The sequence below is a fragment of the Cuculus canorus genome, chromosome 5 (genome assembly GCF_017976375.1).
Source record: "Cuculus canorus isolate bCucCan1 chromosome 5, bCucCan1.pri, whole genome shotgun sequence".
In the NCBI taxonomy this organism is placed as follows: domain Eukaryota; kingdom Metazoa; phylum Chordata; class Aves; order Cuculiformes; family Cuculidae; genus Cuculus; species Cuculus canorus.
Window position 1 is genome coordinate 7,366,766 of NC_071405.1, and position 18,785 is coordinate 7,385,550.

An 18,785-nucleotide genomic window follows, 5' to 3' on the forward strand; every position below is an offset into this window, starting at 1 on the left:
GGGTTTTTTTTGGTGGTTTTTTTAAAGACAAAAATTGAGGGGGTGGATTTTGGATTTTGTCTCTCTGTGAAATAAAATAACCTCTCAAGTTTCAGGAACTCTATAGTCTCAGCTCCTCGGAACCAAAAAAATAATCCCTTATTGTGGACTGCTAGAATTGAAATACATGCAACCAGTGAGCCCCAGAGATTCTCACACAAAAGATGATGCCCCCAACTCCAAACATCATCTGACAATTAACACTTGGTTAGCTGTAGCAACAAATGCCCAAAAACCAGAGGTCATGGTGTGTTTGACCTGGACGTGCAAACTGAGGAGAGGTTTTGCTGCAACTCTCCAAGAAATGATGAAGTTTGCAGTTCCTCTAACCACAACCGAAGCCCACAAGGAAAGGAGCTCTCCTCCGGGCTTGTCCATGATCACCACTGATGGGGAGGCACTTCCTTCCTCTGAACACTTTCGCACCAGAGCCTTCATTTAAGGCTTGGCTGCCAGACTGCAAAGATTAGTTTGTGGCTTCAGGAAAACAAATGTGCCTTCACCCTTAAATAAAAGAATAAAAAAAAAGTGTGCTTTGGATGATTCATGGCAGGAAGCGGTATAGCTGCTGGGACAGATGCGGGAAGCAAGGTCTGGTCTGTCCTCACAGCTCCAGATTCGGAAGAGTGCACCGAAAAGACAGCTTAAGTAAAACATGGGGGAAGTCATGAGGAAAACAGAGCACTGAAGTTCCTCAGCATACGGGGTCAGACGGCACATCAAGAAAAATCCTTTAATTCAATGTGCTGGGCAGATGTTTCCAGTATGTGTATTTACAGGAAACGCCTGTCTGTTCCCTTCAGAGATGTCATGAGTAGCTTTGCTGAAGGAGGCAGGATGCCTGTGATGCGCCTCACCCACCATCACTCACAGAAAGTGACGGCAACCCCGCGATGCTTACCAGAACACCAGCACCTGCACAGACCACATGTCTTAGCTTTATGCAAATCCCTACACCATCATCACTAATAACATGGCAAAATTGCTTAACCTCTGAGCAACCTTCTGCCAGAGACGCTGCTTCAATTTGGCTGTAATAAAAAGTGATTCCAGAAACACAGCCAGGGTCAGAGAGACTCCAGCCAAACAGAAGCTGCCATAAAGCAGCAGCTTCTCCTTTCTGCAGAAATGGCAATTAGTGCACTCACCACCAAGATCTCCATTAAGGCACGTTGGTCAACCAGGTGTAACGCATTTGGATGAAGAATTAAAGCAAAGGAAGGATGCAGCACCTTCCATGAGAGGTGTGGGTACAATAAGCTACTCAAGAATAATCCAAAGCCCATTAAGGGAACAGTTTTTCCACTGCCATCAGCAGGCACTCACCAGCCTCAAATACAAATACATTTCCAAAAACTGAGATGCTAATTAGCACTTGCCCTCCCCTGGATTTTATTTCATCAAGACTTCTGTACTCTGAAGAAAGAATCAGTTTGCACTCACCTGTGGGCAAAAAACAAATGCACTTACCCTTGAGAACCTAAATCATTTTTGCAATGGCAGCAAAGTAGCTTCCCCGATCACCCTCTCCCCAAGCAATCCATCTCAGAGGCCAGCATGGAACAGCAAGGCTACGGAGAGCCCCCCTCTTCCTACCACCTAAGCTCCCTATTTTATCTGGTTGTATTTTGCATGCATGGCTGTCAAGATGAAGACCCAAAGAACTGTCATCTGCAGAGATTTTATGCACTACACTTAGATGTACAGCCACTTAAAATAAGTAAATAGATATGACCATACCTCTCCCCCAGCTGCAGGGAGATCTAGACTGAAATCCCTGCAGCAGTGAGCGCACAGCACTCCCTTTAAATAAGATGGTCCAATTCAACGTCCTCAAAGTCACAAAGGCAGCTGATCAAAAGAAACAATTTCAGCAGTTTTAAGTGTTGCCTGAATTTTGCTTTTAAGTAAAGCCTTCGTGAAAACATAAAAATAACCTCAGTGGTTCCTGCGCCAAGAAGAGCCACATATACTCCTGAATGCTTCTTGGGCCAACAGCGAAGCCGGGATGTGGGTCCCGTTTAGCTCTACAAGGACTGGAAGGGTACACGCCACCAAGCAAGGAAAGGTGATAAGGAAGCTTCCCAGGCTACTGCCATGGCAGCAGCTGATGTGGTCCTGGGTGCACGCCAGAAAACAGCCCAAATGAGCTGGAGATGCAGAATAAAACAGGACAGCATCCGGGAGACTTCACCACTGCATGCCTCTGGCCCATCTCTGTTACCAGGCAATCCTTCTCTCAAGACTACCACTCGCATCCAGAGCTCCACATCTCGGAGGGCACTTCAGAAACAAAGACCATATACCAAGAGAAAAACATAACACGGAGAAAGATATTTGAAATTCATTTCTTTCCCACTGAGCTGGTCCCATGCCCAAGCTACTGTTAATATTCGACAAGTATTTAACCTTTCCTTAATTTCAAACGCTGAAATACAATTCATCATAATCCATCATAGGTAAACAGTATGCTTGCCTAAGTAATATATGCTTTTTCAGCCGAGCTCTTCATCCAATATCAATATTTTAAAAGGCAATTACTTCAAGGGTGACCACTCGTTGTCCGCTGACAAATACCAATGAGATCTAAACAGGTACTCCACCATTTAGGAAATGCTATTTTATTGAATATTTTGCTCGAACTTCAGCAGATTAGCAAAGGCTTTAATTCTGTGTGCTGGTACTCTCTCAAGCTGCTTTGCAGTACTATGTCAGTCATATAGTCTATGGAAAAATAAGACAGCTTTTACACTGCCATTGATCCCCAAAATGAACAACTTAACACAGGACAAGAAGTACCTTAGAAATTATGTGCCTCTTGATAACTAACTTGGTTTTGTCCTTATCTGATACAAAAGTAATGTACTGCTTATAGCATCATCTAAGACAAATATTTACGTTCTGTAAACAGTCTCCTACTTACTAAAGAAAGATCAAAAGCTTTGTTGTTCTCCCACTATCTCCATCCCTTGAATTTAACACGACAACAAAATTCTATTTTTTTCAAACATCTTACATAAACCTAACAAAAAAATAAAAAAGCTGGAAAAGTTCACATTAGCAATCATACGTCTAGATTTCTCCACAGGGAACATAAAATACTTTGTACTTCTGGTTCTTTTACAGATCCAAGAAGCATCTCCATTTCAAAGGTAACTCCAAGAAAAGGCAGATATCTGCCAAAGAGCGATTGCCCCAGTGCTGTAGCACAGTACCAAACTGTCGTAGAGTGGCCTCACCACAGTCAGATGACAACCAGAGGTACGTAATTTTGCAATTTCCAACCTTTTCTGCCAATCTGACACTTCCACAGTTGCAAAATGCATCTCCGATATCTTATTTAACTATAAATACAATTATTTAATCTGTTGGTATCTGAAGAGCAGATGCTCATACTCACAGAAACTGTGCATAAGAAATTAACTGATCAAAATAAATTCTCTATCCAATGCTCCAGTTACTGTTGACAAACCTGAACAGAGACCAAATATCCACTCATACTGCCAGTCCTCAACATGGGAAGTTCTCATAACTGTACAGTGGCGGCCACAAACCTTGCCAAGCATTCATATACCTTCTTAACATGAGCAACAACTCCTCCAGCAATATGGTCAGCGCAGGGAGGAACTGCAGAGCAGCTGCAAGCTGCTGGGATGGGAAGATGAGCAATTCCCTCAAGCAAACCTACAATACTGCATTATGCCTATCAACCCTTGAACATACTCCCACTCCCACTGCTCCTTGCTAACTGGGTGGCATTGTATAACCTTCCATTTGCTGTTTATCTACTGACTGTCTCTACGGCTTGCTCTAGACTACCCGCGTGGCTTCAATCAGCCTTAACGGCTTACTAATGCCCTTTCCACCAGTTTGACCATACGGTCTCAGTGAGCAATGAGCTGGTCCAGCTATCTGCAAAGAATGCAGCAAGCCTTATGATTTCAGCCAAAACAGCAGGAAAATCCATCATTACAATGCAATTTATTAGCAATCTGCTCAACTCTGTATTCCCTAGATAACCTTGCAGTGTTACAAACTCAACAAATGAACTGAACTGCTCTACTCTAGAAAAGTACAGACACACCTTTAAAACCTGGTGTACTCTAGGTTATAAAGAAAACTCAAGACAACAGCTTCCTGACTTGCTTATCTCTTTTTCCAGTAGAACAATTTATTTTTTTTTAAGTTTGAGTGGGACACTCTAAAAAACTTCAAACTACTACTATCTCAGTACAATAAAGGAATATCATCATGTGAAACAGTCAGAAATAAATGTTGCTTTTTTTTTTCCTAAATTGCTGGAGAAGAGTACAACGTATAAGACAAAATATACAGGGGATAAAGCAGTCCTTTAGTAGGTTCATCTTTTATTAGTAACTTAGAATAAGAGCTGCCTCTTTCAGGCCTTACAGGTTTTTGGCAGATCCTGGGATTCTTTTTTTAAACCAAAAGAAATAGAGCCTTTAAGGTCAAAGCTTACACTTCACACTGGCTTTGCAATTTAGCGATGGCATTAAAGTGATGTCTAAATATCTTTGGGGAAAGGACAAGGATCAGTGTCCTTTTAAGAACACAAGACAAGCTCATCAGCAAGGTTACAGAAATCCTCCCCCTTTCCCTCACCAGTAAAACAGTAAAATTATTCTCCTCTAAAGACCAAAAGAACAAAAGTCTAGAAACCACAGAAATTTTGTGACATACAGGACACACACCAGGCAGTTTCCATTTATTTCTCAAAGGCTCATCATACCATTGGGGTGGAGAGGGAGGCAGGGGGAGAAAAGAGAGAAAAAATCTTGCACTTCTGTAAGCTACTCACAAAATCAAGTTCCCAGGCTACCAAGTAGTAAAGTTTATCACACTCCTGAATCTGCATGTAAAAACAAAAGGCCTTTTTCAGTTTTTAGTTCCAAGCCTACTAAAAAAAAGTGTTTCTACCCATCTACTCCCAGCACGCCGAAAGAAACACCATCATCTTCTCAACTGGTGCCAACCACAATGCTTTGAACTGGCACACAAGACCTGAACTAAAGTTCAGATAAGATATCTATCCTTTTATTTCAGAAAATTTCTGTTCTTTTGTTGGAGGAAACAGTGGTTATTATAAAACAAAATGTGTAGGCTAGAAATCACTGTCACAAAAAATAGATCTGCAGAAAACCTTGGTAATATTAAATACTTGCACAAGAGGCCGTTGATAGCAAAACTGCAGCTTAAGTTATAATAGGAACAAAACAGAAAAGAGGAAAATCAGATCCATTCTTTACAAGCAATTTTCTTTCTTTTATGATCTCGTTACTACAGAAACATCTTGTTCTCTTCCACTCTTCAAGAGGAATCATACCTTTTTTTGGATCCCTTAAAAGTCAGTAATGTCAAGCAGCTACAGCTATATATCACTCTCATCTGGTTTCTGCCTGCTTATCTGTAACCCTCCCCAAAGACTGACAGAGACTGTAACATTGCTATTTCAAAGCAGTACTTTTCGGTACAAAGCATAAGCTTCCAGGGAAATAACCGGCAGTACACAGCCAGAGCTTAAATGAATTGTTATTATGATACTAAACTGCATCATCTAAATCCAGGCATACAGATTCCCCCCCCTCCTTCCTGCAATTTGCTCGAGGGGCCCTGAAAAGTAGCAGTACCTGAATTGGGCTGTGGAGTCATGTTAGCAGCACTAATCCTTTTTTTTGCAGAAGAGATTGTTATGGTAACAAAGACGAGATTCTATTAAAGGAAACATTTTGGACGGGTTTTGCTTGAGTATTCATTTCTAGAATTTAAAGTAATTTACCAACTGAATTTCACGTCTAGATTTTATTTCGCGTTTGGTTTTTCACTCCTTTTATTTCCTTCATTTGGAAAAAAAAAAAAGCTTCCCAAAAGTACTCCAGAGAAGGGGGAAAGAGTAGTTTTTATGTGTGGGCATCCCTGTGTGCTTTGTCATATCTTTCAATTTCAGCAAGTCCCAGCTCAAAGCCTGAATGAATTTCCTGCTCTTTGCTCCATGCCAGGCTTCTATGTTATTTGTATTACAAGTAAAACAAACAAACAAAGCCACAACAGGGAAAGTCCAGGAACATCAGCGAGGCTACTCTTATGAAAGCTCATCTCAGAAGCCTCAACAAGGGTTGAGCCCCATGATCAAAGACAAGGAAACATTTAAAGCCCAAACAATGGGGGGAGCTGGAGGAAAACGAGGCGATGGCTGCAGTGACCACACTGAACATTTCCAGCAACACGCACAATACTGAGAAGGAGCTTTATTTCTGTGAGCCTGTAATGAAGAAGAGCAATGAACAGTAAAAGCAGTAACAGCAAAGCAGAGCAATACAGCAGTGCTGACCCAGCATAATAACAACTTCAGATTTCTTAGGGATAGCTAAGGGTTATTCCCAGTAACACCTAATTGCCTATGAGGAAAGCAATAGAATCATAGTCTGGGTTGGAAGGAACCTTAAAGATCATCTAGGTGATGAACGTTCTGACCCCATTCCCATACTCTGCCTAACTTCAGCCCAGTCCCACAACCCCATTTTGTCACCCATGTCCCCAGACTCCTGCTCTTCCACATGAGAACTCCCCAGTTCCTCAACAGAAGGTGTCAGTCCCAGGGCTGAGCAACCCAGAGCCCGTCCATGATGGGACCTGCTGCGACTGATGCATCCTCCTGCCTGTGTCACCTGGCACACTGCCCAGGGGGAAGCTCTTCTGATATCTCCTCCCCTTCCCTGTGATATTCCAGCAGCTGTACCAGCACAACTGTGTGTGTGGATGCACAGAGAACCAAATCAGTAAACTGATCCTTGTTAAAAATAACCCTGTGAAATAAAAAAAGACTTAATCCAGACCTGTTTACTGAAGGATTGATGCCTTCACTTTATCTTCTTAGGCCCAGAACCAGACTAGCTCAGCACAGAGAGCTGTATTCAATTTCTCTGGCTACTGACAACAATCCAACCCATCCATTTTGTCTCCCATGACAGCACCCCAACTACCAGGTGCAGCTCCCCCTTCCTCCTGGTAAAGCCCTTCCATTGCATGTCAAATGTTCATTCATTCATTCAGCTAAAAGAACTAGCATGCATCTTTAAGATTAATGGCTCAAAAATTCAGATTGTGGTCACTACTCCAACCACTTCTTAAATATTTGATACTAAGCTACTTTTCTTTCACCTAGAAAATCTGCTGCTAACATCTCTTCCCAGTCCTTATCTGTACTTCTTTAACTATTCATTCCCTCAAAATTGGCCCTTGTATTCCATTAATGCCAAAGCAGGGCTGCAAAGCACCCACGTAACTTCCCCCACCCTCCTCAAGCACTTTTTCCATTCCTTGATTATCCGATACCACTCCCACATGGACAGCCTCTTTGCATATACAGCAATTGGCCATTTGAATTCATTTGCTTTATGCACTTTGAAAAATTCGGCATCATAAGCAGTTCCTTTGACTTCTGACATTCAGTTTCTGGAATTCTGCTTCTCTCGTAGGTGAAACTTCTACTGCTGCCACTTCATTCCCATATCTATCTAACTGCCTCCCTCATTTCAACAACAGACCAGAAGCCATACAATTTATTCAGGGATGGCACCTGACCTACGGCTAATCTTTCCCCACCAACCTTACATGACAGCTTGCTTGCTTCTTACCCCTGCAGAAGGATCATTTGGAACAGGCTCCCCACAGAAGTGGTGGAGTCTCCATCCCTAGAGGTGTGCAAGAAGCATGCAGACATGCCGCTTTGTGACGTGGTTTAGTAGGCATGGTGGTGTTGGGCTGATGGTGGGACTTGATGATCTTAGAGGTCTTTTCCAACCTTTATGATTCTGCCTTTTTATTTTTTTTTTTTTTTTACCACAGCTAAAGAACTTCTTGCTCAGGAAATCCCTACTGAACTTCACACTTCTGGTATGAAGTTGGAAACCCACAGCCAATGCTGACATTAAAAAAGAACAAAACCCAACAATCTGAACATATAGAATCACGACTGCTTTAAGTCAAGGCAAAACCGAAGCTGTTGATGCAGACAGCATTCCCACCTCTGATACAACATTTAGGTGGCTGCATGCTGATACAGATTAGGGAACTTGCTTTGCTGAAAATCAGTTCAAACAACTGATTTAACAAAAAAGTTAAATTTTCATTCGGAATGGTTCCCTCATAACTCAACAAGCAGCCTCCCAAGCCCTAACAGCAGCAGAATGCGGCTGGGGTGAGGAGAAATGCTGTCAGCAGCAGTCTACACGTGGATTGACTTAAAGCAAATGTGAAACTGCAGCCTAAATGGGTCAAAGAAAAAAGTACACACGATCCATACGCTTCCTCCTGCTTCCCTGCTACTGCTCTGAGCCCTCACCGTTCCACTCATACAAGTGTTCTTACACAAAAAAAATGACACCACAGTTTAAACAAATGCTAACACGTTCACTATTTGTTTGTATATTAGAATGCTTCAGGTCGTTTAAGATTAATTTTGGAAGCAAGCAAACATGAACTTTCTTAATTCAAAGTGTTGTCAAGTGCATTTTTTACTCACATAAGATTTGCAGCTGTTTCAAAGTCGAAACAGTTGGAAGGCTGCACTGCCGGCAAGAACTGTGAGCACATGTATGATTAATGTAGTGTGATCTTTACCTATCTGACATTCAGGGAATTAGAAAGAAAATATTTAAGATACCAAGGACTTTTAGGTAGTGCTAGTTTTTGAGCATGTAAGATTTCCTTCTGAAAGCATCATCAGATGGGCTTTGCTTTAATCTCACTTTGTTTTGTTTGGAGAGTGATTTTTTTTAAAAAAAACACATTTTAAATGACAGTGATTCTTACAGATTCTTCTGTATCTACATACATGTAAAGCTTTTCCCCACACTTATCAATTACCAATCGTTACCCTTGTCACAACAAGAAATGGAACATTACTGCTGTCACACAGCATTAATGCTGATCCAAGAACTACCTTCAACCATCCAAAATCATCTCTACATCACGAAAAAGATTTGCTCATGACATAACCTGACAGTTTTGAAAAGATCACTTTTAAAAACTTTTTAAAACCCGTAATTCTAACATTATTAGAAAGACCAGAACTTGTTTCATAACCACAAAGCAAAAAGCATCTAATAAGCAACTAACATCAATCTACACATCTAGAAAAATTCCAAGATCCAGCACAATATAAGAAAAAAAATAATCTCTTATTTATTGGTAAATATCAGAATCCTTAAAACAGAAGAAAAAGGAAGACTCAATACAAAGGATCCATTGTTGCAATGGAAAACTTGACAGACACAAACACTATATAAATCAGTGTAATATTATCTTTTCACTGACAGCAAGTTCTAGTGCCTTCCCTGCAGCTCAGGGTTTTTGCAAGGCAAAGAGTGAAAACTGACAGGAGCCATTTTTCAGAGCCTTGCAGACACCATGGAAGCAGGCAGTAGCCACAGGAGTTCAGGGGCTTCACATGGGTGAGAAAAATGCAGATGAAGGTATCCCCTGGCTAGAACCACAACTGAGGCCAAAGGGACAAGAGCAGAAGTAATTGAGTTACTGCAGTTGAAAAACTACCACTTCTTCACAACGCTGCAGCAACTATTAGCTAAGGACCTGAATACTAATATTGTTTAAAAAAATAATTAAAAAAATCTTTGTTTAATCCACCTTCCCTGCTACGAAAGCTGGTCCAGCTTTGCCCTTTTCCTGCCAAGAGGCTCCTGTGTAACTCTTTGAACCTTCCCTATTTTCTTTGTCCACCTTTAATACTTATCTTCTTAACACGTCTGAGAATTTACTTGTCCTCAGACACGTGCAGAACAATTTTCCTCTCCTAGAGTTCAGCCTTGCTCCTCTGCATGCCAGCTGTTCTGTCAAAATACAACTCCTACCACTACGCTATTTCCACTTTCCATCACCCAACTATGTAGACAGGAAAGATTTTACCGACAGAGACAAATACCCACTCTGCTTTCAACCTGTACTTGACTTAAGGTTGCTGCATTTTCTTCAAGACTGAAAAAGGCCTGTGAGCCTAAGGCTATTCTCTGATTATGGTTCTGGGGTTGTTTTTCTTTTTTTCTTTCCCCCCATATCTATGTGCAAATCTAACAAAGGGCGCTATCTCCCCATCCAGATCTTACCTGACTGGCAGTCAAAGTAGATGTACGACACAGTAAAACCAAAAGTAAAAATATCACAAATATCAATAATTGGCAAATGCCTTAAATAATCTCAAGAAATGGAAATATGGTAAGAAGGCATCAAGGGAAAAAGGATGCAGAGAGAAGTAGTTGAGGGGGGTTAGAAAAGAGAGGCAGTTTAAATTAAAGATATCAAAGGGATAAGAGATAAAACATCATCTAAAAATGGAAGCAGAAAGGGAGAAGTGAAGTCAAGCTGGGAAAGGCAAGAGCTGTTACAAAAGCAAGAGAGATTGTATTAGGTTAATACTCATTTAAAGTATTTTTATATGAAGCTGACAAGAGCAGTCAAATACTTCTTCCTTCATAGAGAAGGGATAAGAAACCTGGCAGTTAGGTAAGAGAGCATCAGTCTTTATCCAGGCTGCAGTTAAAGAGAGAAATACTGCCTTTAGGTTGTCCCTGGCAGTTGAGTCCATTTGCTACAGATAACAAGCAAGGAGTATGAACCTCAGGTGGCTGCTCTCCTTGGCCACTACAAAAGGCCTATTTAGATCAGAGCTACAACTGCCCCTGATAATTTTATCTGTGTACTGCCCATAGACGATGGAAGAAGTTACGGACAGCACTTCAGTCTCAACTTCACATTTCCTTCCTTCTTAAACTAAAAATAACTGAAGGTTGCCACAAATCTCAGCCAGACAATGCAGCGAATCAGTGATGTATTTATCAAGCCAGTCTTTTCTGCCATCTACTTCAGCTTGGAGCTGAAAAGAGATTTATGTTTAAAGAGAGAATGCACATATTTCAGGAACAGCCTTATATTTCTTTAAACAATAACATTTTTATAAGTCAGAAGTACAGACTGTTCCAGTAAAGAAATAAAATTACAATACCATCTATGTATTTCTAGAGAACCAACGTGGTCCAAAGACACTATTCAAATATGCCAAATACTTGCTATCTGTATGTATGTGATCTCTTCCATTTGTATGAAGCTACTCTTTCCATACAGGATGTCATCAGCAGGTGAGAATTTGGGTTGTACAGCCTAGAGAAGAGAAAGCTCCGGGCAGACCTTATAGCAGCTTTCCAGTACTTTAAGGGGCTACAAGAAAGCTGGGGAGAGGCTTCCCTTCTGACCCAAACCATTCTATGATTCTGTGATCAGCAACTTTTCTGGTAGGAGGGACACCAGACTTTGCTCTCCTCCCCTGGAATCTCAATTGCCCGAGAATTAAAGATGGACAAAATGGTGGAAGGAAGGATAGGGAATGGGTGTTTAAAGTACCAGAGACTGAACTTACAGCCACCACCAAAGCACCAAACATGATTTGTTAAGAGAAAAGCAGAAGATCACTAAATTTCTGGAAGACAAAGGAAGTTTAAGCTATAAACACATGTGAATCCATGCCCAAGAATTAATAATGTGAAACTAAACAAAAATGTAAGCACCGCGTTAATGGAAACTTACAACAAAAACCAGCCAACCTCATAATAGTTTCCCAGGGGAACTGTTGGAAACTCCCACTGCTTGGAACACATGAATCCAAGGGAAAAACACAGGAAAAAAATGGACGATATGGAATGAACGCGTATATGAAAAATGGGTTAACATGATTTACTAGGTTAAAGTAACTTCTTGTGCTTTTGCAAAACCGTAAAGCTTTGAGGACAGAATCATTCCATATTCTTAATGTACAGAATAGAAGGGGAAACCCCCCACCTTTTCCTGCTCAAGTAGCCATCTCCACTGAGTCAGTACAACAGCCTTTAATCAGACAGAACAACGTGACCCATAAAGCAAAGACCCACCTGCTCAAGATTCTGCCTTTTAGGGATTTTTTTTTTTCCCCCAAAATCACCAGTCTAGTTTTCCTAAGTTAAATATTGTATTAACACTTTGGAAGGAAAAAAAAATCCACACAACAACAACAACAAACAAAAAAAAAAACAAACAAAAACCACCAAAAAGTTCAGCATTTGTTCGTGTGACAAAGTCTGAGAAATTATGTCCATAAATCCATAACCAAATCTTTAGATACCAACTTCCTTTGCACTTCTAAATGATCCACTTGCCTCTAGTCCTTAATAGGTAAAGAAAATTTCGGTAAGCACAATTACATTTTTCTGTTCTTCATATGATAAACCTCAAAGATCAATTACAATAATTTTTTTTCTGCACAGTATGACTCCAAGATAGGACGTGAGATCATCCATTAAACATACGTATCCAAGACTAGATGCATTATTAATTCATCTTCCCTTAGGTAATATGGCACAGTGAAAAATAGCTACCAGAAAATATACTGACTAAAGACTTAAACAGAAATCAGTGGATTTATGTGATGATTGCTATGCAGCAACCTAACAGTTCTCATTAAAGAAGACGTGGATTCTTCTCCCCTGGTGCTGTCACTGCTCCTATAGAGTAGACGTTTATGTCCAACACAAAGAAAGATATTGATTGCAACCTACTGCAGAAATAGTTACTAAACCAGTTGTGAGGATAATCTACCTGAATTTAATATTGTCTGAGTCTGACAACTGACAGGTCTCAACTTTATAGCATTTTTCTGATTAGTGACAGTGTTTGGAAAATCACTTTTTTTTACCTAAGTTGGCTGTAAAACACTACCTGCCTCAGTTTCAATTAGGCAGGCGCTGTAAACAACAAAATGAGTTTTTCTGTTTTCCTCTGACTTTATGGAGCTGCAATCAAGGAATCACTTAACATCAGCACCATCTTGAACCTAACCAACATATTGCTTTGGTTGAGTTCATAGAGTAAGTTCTATTTACTGACATCTTTTAAGACCCACAAGAATAAACAAACACTTCGGTCAACTGCCTGCCTCAGACCTGTTTATGCCATAAGCAGCTCTTCACTGAAGATTCCCTGTTACATTAATCAACCTCAAGGACCAAGCTTTTCCTCCGCAAAATAATTATAATCTGGCCCATTCTCCTTTCTACCCTTTGTATTTCACTCTAGAGCGCTAGAAAAAGCAGGCAGGCAGTTGAAATTCTGCCCAGCTTTGTGCAAGATGACCTACATCCACATATCCATGGAATAGGCACCTGTAACAGCAACAGGACACACTTAACATGTCTGTACAGTCAAATGTCCTCCTACTACATTATCGTGTAACTGGAAGTATAGATGCCACTTTGTTTAATCCAGCTTCAATTATCATAAGCATTCAACTCCTGTTGAAAGCCACTCTCCTATACATGTGAAGCTAAATTTGGCACAACCAAACATATTTGAGGGCCTCAAATCAATTGTGGTTTTAGCTTCTTTTGACTGTGCCTCTTACCCTTTTGAAATCACAGCACTCAGACTTTGACAACATGTTGTTCCAAGTGGCTGTTGTTACGTTGTTTCCCTTCTATGCTTTCCACAGAATGAATCAAGAATGGATATCTGACATAAGGATCCTTCATCTTAGCTTAATAGTGCACGAGTATGTCTGGAGGAGATGAAAAAACACACGATTGTGTGTCAAAACACAGCGGCAGGTGGCAGTTCTTCACTTCGGCTGTGAGATGCAAAGTAGACAAACCATTCCAAATGTACTCTTTGAAGAACTTGATTTCTGTTTCCATGTCACCACTTGCAGTCCCTTATGTTCATCTTTATCTTCTGCTGAAGTTTTCTTAGGATTATATTTGGTATTTAACATCCAGTGTCACTGTAATCTACAACTTAACTTTCCTGGCATGACAAATCAATGTTTCTCAGAAATTCAAAACAACCTCAAAGCTTTATTTCTCTCTGTTAAAGACTTTGATCAAAATCAAGTTTCCTTTTCTTCTTAAAGGTGGTATCAAATACTGCAATGATCTTGGAATTAAATTTGTTGTATATATCAGATCAAAAAGTAGAGAGTAGAGTTCAGGAGAAAACATAACTACCTATACACACAGTATGAAAATTGCCTAGTGAACAGCAAAAAGAGCATAACACGACTGTAATCTATCAGAAAGAACATTATTTCTATTTCTCTAGGATCTGAAATAGGGTGCAAACTACCCTGGAGGAGACCATCTGCACAGTAGACTCTCCATGGATGGCAAATGGGAAGAGGCAGAAGTATGTTTATGATCCACAGGATGTCTAACAACTTTATTTTGACCGAAGCTACAGATACCCATTTGCTCTCAAGAAAGAAGCTGGCAGCAAGCAAGAGTTAACTTTTAGTATAGGGCCAGCTGGAATAACACAGACCACTCAGACAACAAACGTCACCTCACAAGCACCCTGGATTTGTTCCAAATATCACTTGAAAAGTGGTATTCTTTCTTGACACACTCAAGGACTGATTCAGCTTGCACCAGCAGCAGTATTTTTCTTTCCAGTGCGTGTTAGGCACCATAGCTTCGAAATCTACTTTGAGATGATTTTGAATACTCACAAGATACACATTTTCCCACAGTATCGCTAAGCAAGCTTATAAATTATTTTCCTTGTATTTAAGCTTAAAAACAAAGATTGCATGCAGTTAAAGGTGTCAAATTATTTTCCCAGCTCCCACCCCGCCCCAGGAGAAAGAGGGTTTAGATAGAAATATATTTTTTTCAGGTTGACAGGGACTGTATTTGCAAAGCTATTCAGCCACATTAATACTGCTATGAAATCACCTAGTAGTTTTTTGCTGACAGTCAATAATTTTATTGCTAGCTATTTCTCTAAGCTCACAGAGCTTTCACAGCCAGGGAAGTAAGCAAACATAACACCTGCTTGGATCTGGCAAGCTGTATGGGGCTCAGAATAATAAGAACCCCTCTAAAATCTCCCTCATTTACAGATGCCGATTTGCTGACGCTAGGAAGATAGCTGTGCTCACCTTCAGAAATGAGGATGAATTTGGATTAAGAAATTCTGAGTATTCATCTCACGTTTAAAATGGAAGCTGGCAGTTACAGAGGAGTGAATGATAAACTGAGAGCTGTTACTGATTTACTGCTTTTTGTGTATAAAGTCTGGTTTCATCTCTTCATAGCAAACCCAGGACAAGAAACAGGAGAGAACACACAAAAACAGCAGCCGCAGCTGTACTTGTCATAATTTTTATTTTCTAAGAGCATTTGCCTAATCTTCTAATGATTAGAAGAAATCTACTTTCTTCTTTTACAACAAATCAGATAAAATATCAGAGGATGAAGTTACCAAAGACAGTTGAAAGAGGAAACGTGACTTCCCCCATCCATCCCACCATCACCCCTTGTACCAGCTCTTCAGATTTTGCACTGAGCCACAAACCACAGGAAAAAAGAAAAAGCAGCCAGTTTTCTACAGGCATCAGCCAGAGCAAGGAAGGGAAGTGAGACAAGTGCTGGCAAGAAGTACAGCAGCAGCAGGCCTTAAGAGCAGCTCATCGGTAGCAGGCAACTCCTCTGACTTGTCCAAGATGCTACAAAGAGTTTGGAAGCATAAGTTCACAGCTGTCCATGTACTCCCTCAAAATGTGCAGTACACATATTCCATGAGCAAAGACATCAAACTCCAAACCTGATTTAGAAACTGTCTTTTCCCATGTAAAAGGACTTCTATGCATCTGTATAAGCCTGCATGTACATGCACACACACCCAAAGGAACCAGAAATGTCTTTCTGTACCAAGTGGTTCTGCAAAACTCCAAAAATAACTACCAGGATGGCTGCTACGGATAAGCACCCATGCTACCCCATGAGAGTGTGCTGGAGACTTTGCAGTGTTTTGCAGTGTCTCCCTTCCAGGCAAGACAATGTCACACTTTCTAAAAATGAAGAACATCAAAAGATGGCTGTGTCTCATACATCAGTTTTGCCAGGACGGAAAACAAGCGACCTTGTGCTTCAGCATGCTCTGTATCACTTTCAAAAATAAAACTTTGGACCAAATCTAATGACCAATGTCTGGAGAGCAACCCATTCTCAGAATTTCATCTTAAATGGACTACAACGCAAAGTGCAAACTACTGAACCTTATACTACTCCCTTTGAGCAATATCAAGTTTGTGATTCTTACCATAAAAATGCATGGAATGCTTTCCCTGAACATCGATTTATAGAAGCAATCAAATAACATACATAAGGTACGGTGTAAATACTATTTATATATATTGTCTAATGAATGACAATCACACAGGGGAACATGTATGAGTCTGGTTCTGGTACACGAACCCAGCTCCGTGTATACCTCCAGAAACTGGAACTGACCCTAAATTGCTACCTTAATATTATAAATTTCATAATATAGTACTCAAAAGTAGTACTAAACAACTATGTGGCTTTACAGCACATAAAGGAAGAATATACTGCTTTCTTCTAAACATCCCATTCCTAATTGATTTTATTAAAAAAATCAATTATATGCTAATTGACATTATTTCTTAGAGTATCACACATTTGGATATAAGCAGCTACTTGTTTTGTTGCATTCAGTACTAATGACCTTTCTTTGAAGAAAGACCCAGGTTTGATTTTTCTATTGTTCAAACTTAAAAGAAGCCTCCTTGGGTTCAAAACACAGGAATCCTCTGAACTGATTTAAATAGCTAAGCTATCAATTACATTTTCATTTAATTTATGCTGTGTTTGTTTGGGACAGCTTTGTTATAACAGCATGAAAGCTTTAATTCCAGGTGATTAAAGCCAGACTTCTAGGTATATATGAGGGATCCCAAACAATAATGCCAAGCAAAACACAACTCCCGCTGACATCCAGAGCAAGACTAAACAGCCTAGCTCAAAAAGAGTTTTAAGCACGCTGAACCCAACTCCTTGCCACAGTGCCGGCAGCCCTTACCCACCCTGCAGCCTGGGTTCAAGAAAACCACGCTGTACTTCTTTATCTATACGTGTCATCTGCTTGCAATTTCTATTAGAAAACAAAGTTAAAAATGTACTATATAGCAAACAATATAATCCATTTTTCAAGTGTTACATTCTCAATTTAGGAAATTAGGTCTAAAACAATAGCAATAATAATACCTTCAGGAGACATATGAATTTGACAATTCTTCCTCCCTCTCACAATTACTTAAACTTTGTTTGTGTGTACGTGGTTGGCAGCACTTAGGTTTGGTCTCTGCATCCAAGTACTTGGTTGTCTTTATTGTCCAAAACGTTTCACTTATTTGAGTACAAAGAGATGGGAGAAGAGGGAAATCTTCATCTAAAGGAATAGTTTGCAACTTCAAAATCATAATTTCCCATTTCATAGTTTATTCATAAATAGCTAGTTCTGCAAAGCCTTAGGAAAAAAGCGACTCTTTACAACTCTAATTACTGTACAACCGTAGAGGGAAAAAATGACTTGATTTTATATGTATGATCTAAATTTTTTTTCTAAATAAGAGAAGAACATTGCGCTATTGAAGACATCGAAAAGAAGCTGCATAATAAAGCCTAGATTTTTCTTTTTCCTAAGGAGCTTCTTTCCAGAGCAGGCTGGAGTTCTTGCCCTTCAAAACTCACAAGGATAAATTAAATGTTATTCAGGAAACAGGTTACGTTCAGCTTATGAAGAGACATCACTCTTCATTCTTCCACCTGTGACAAAACATGCAATACTTGCACATTATTCTCCCTCATGACTTAATGAGAGCCCTCATGAACTCATCGCCCCAGAAGGAAAATCACAAAGGAATCAGCCCAGGTCCCACACACCCAGCTTTCAACATCTTAAATTATTGCATATACCATTTTTACATCGGAAATGGTCATAAGCTTAGGAGGGTGAATTCCACTCTGAGCAGCTGACAGAAGAGCAAACAAAACTTTCAAGGAAAAGCTCTACTTCAGGGACATGGTGAAGGAAAGAAATTCTCTTCCTCATCACTCCTCATGAAATTACAGTTGAATAACTATGACAATGGCAAAATTTAAACTTACGTTCAAAAAGTGTTTCAGGCAGTGTGTAACAGCACCACCTGGTGATCTTCACTGCACAATATTTTCAAGACACACACTAAATTAAGGCATAGTAACCAGCATAGAAGAACAGGTTTTAATCCTGGTTGTGTGGAAAAATTTTCAGCTAAAAATATAGGCAATTTGTATCAGTCAATAGCAATATTTTGTGATGCTGTTAAAAAAGAAAAGAGAATCAAATTTCTCAGGGTCCATCAGCCAACTTCTACTGGTTAGGGGGGAAAGCTCTTGACATAGCAACAGCTAGTTTAATAAAAACCAAGAATTGTTTCAAATGTTTTAACACATTAGCTTAATGAACTATTTGTTTAGAGGTTCAATTCATACAGATGAAAGATCACCTCAGAATTCGAAACCATCAAGCCTAGATTGTTAAAATCACTTGAAAAATCAAACTGGATGTCATGTGTGCTGCATGTTCTGAATTAATTAATATATAAACATAATTAGCATGTTGGTCCTAATGAAGTACAAATTTTACTGCTGTTCCAGTGAAGTGTCAGAGAACACCTCATGCACGTTGCTGGAAAAATCCTTACAGATCTGAAACGAAAAAGTACTCCCTAAAGACGTTGCAAGTGACAAGAATTCTATTAGAGTTGAACATTTCTTCTTCATCACTCCTTTTTAAGTTGTGACTAAATTAGCACAGCCTGCGCACTCCAGGGTGTGTGCTGGGAGGAG

The 18,785-nt window shown here is 39.9% G+C and overlaps 1 protein-coding gene across 1 annotated transcript in view; it reads right to left on the reverse strand.

Annotated features, from left to right (window-relative positions):
• BRF1 (BRF1 RNA polymerase III transcription initiation factor subunit) overlaps nucleotides 1-18,785 on the reverse strand; it is a 178,613-nt gene that overhangs the window by 131,910 nt on the left and 27,918 nt on the right. The gene's annotated exons all lie outside the window — the stretch shown is intronic.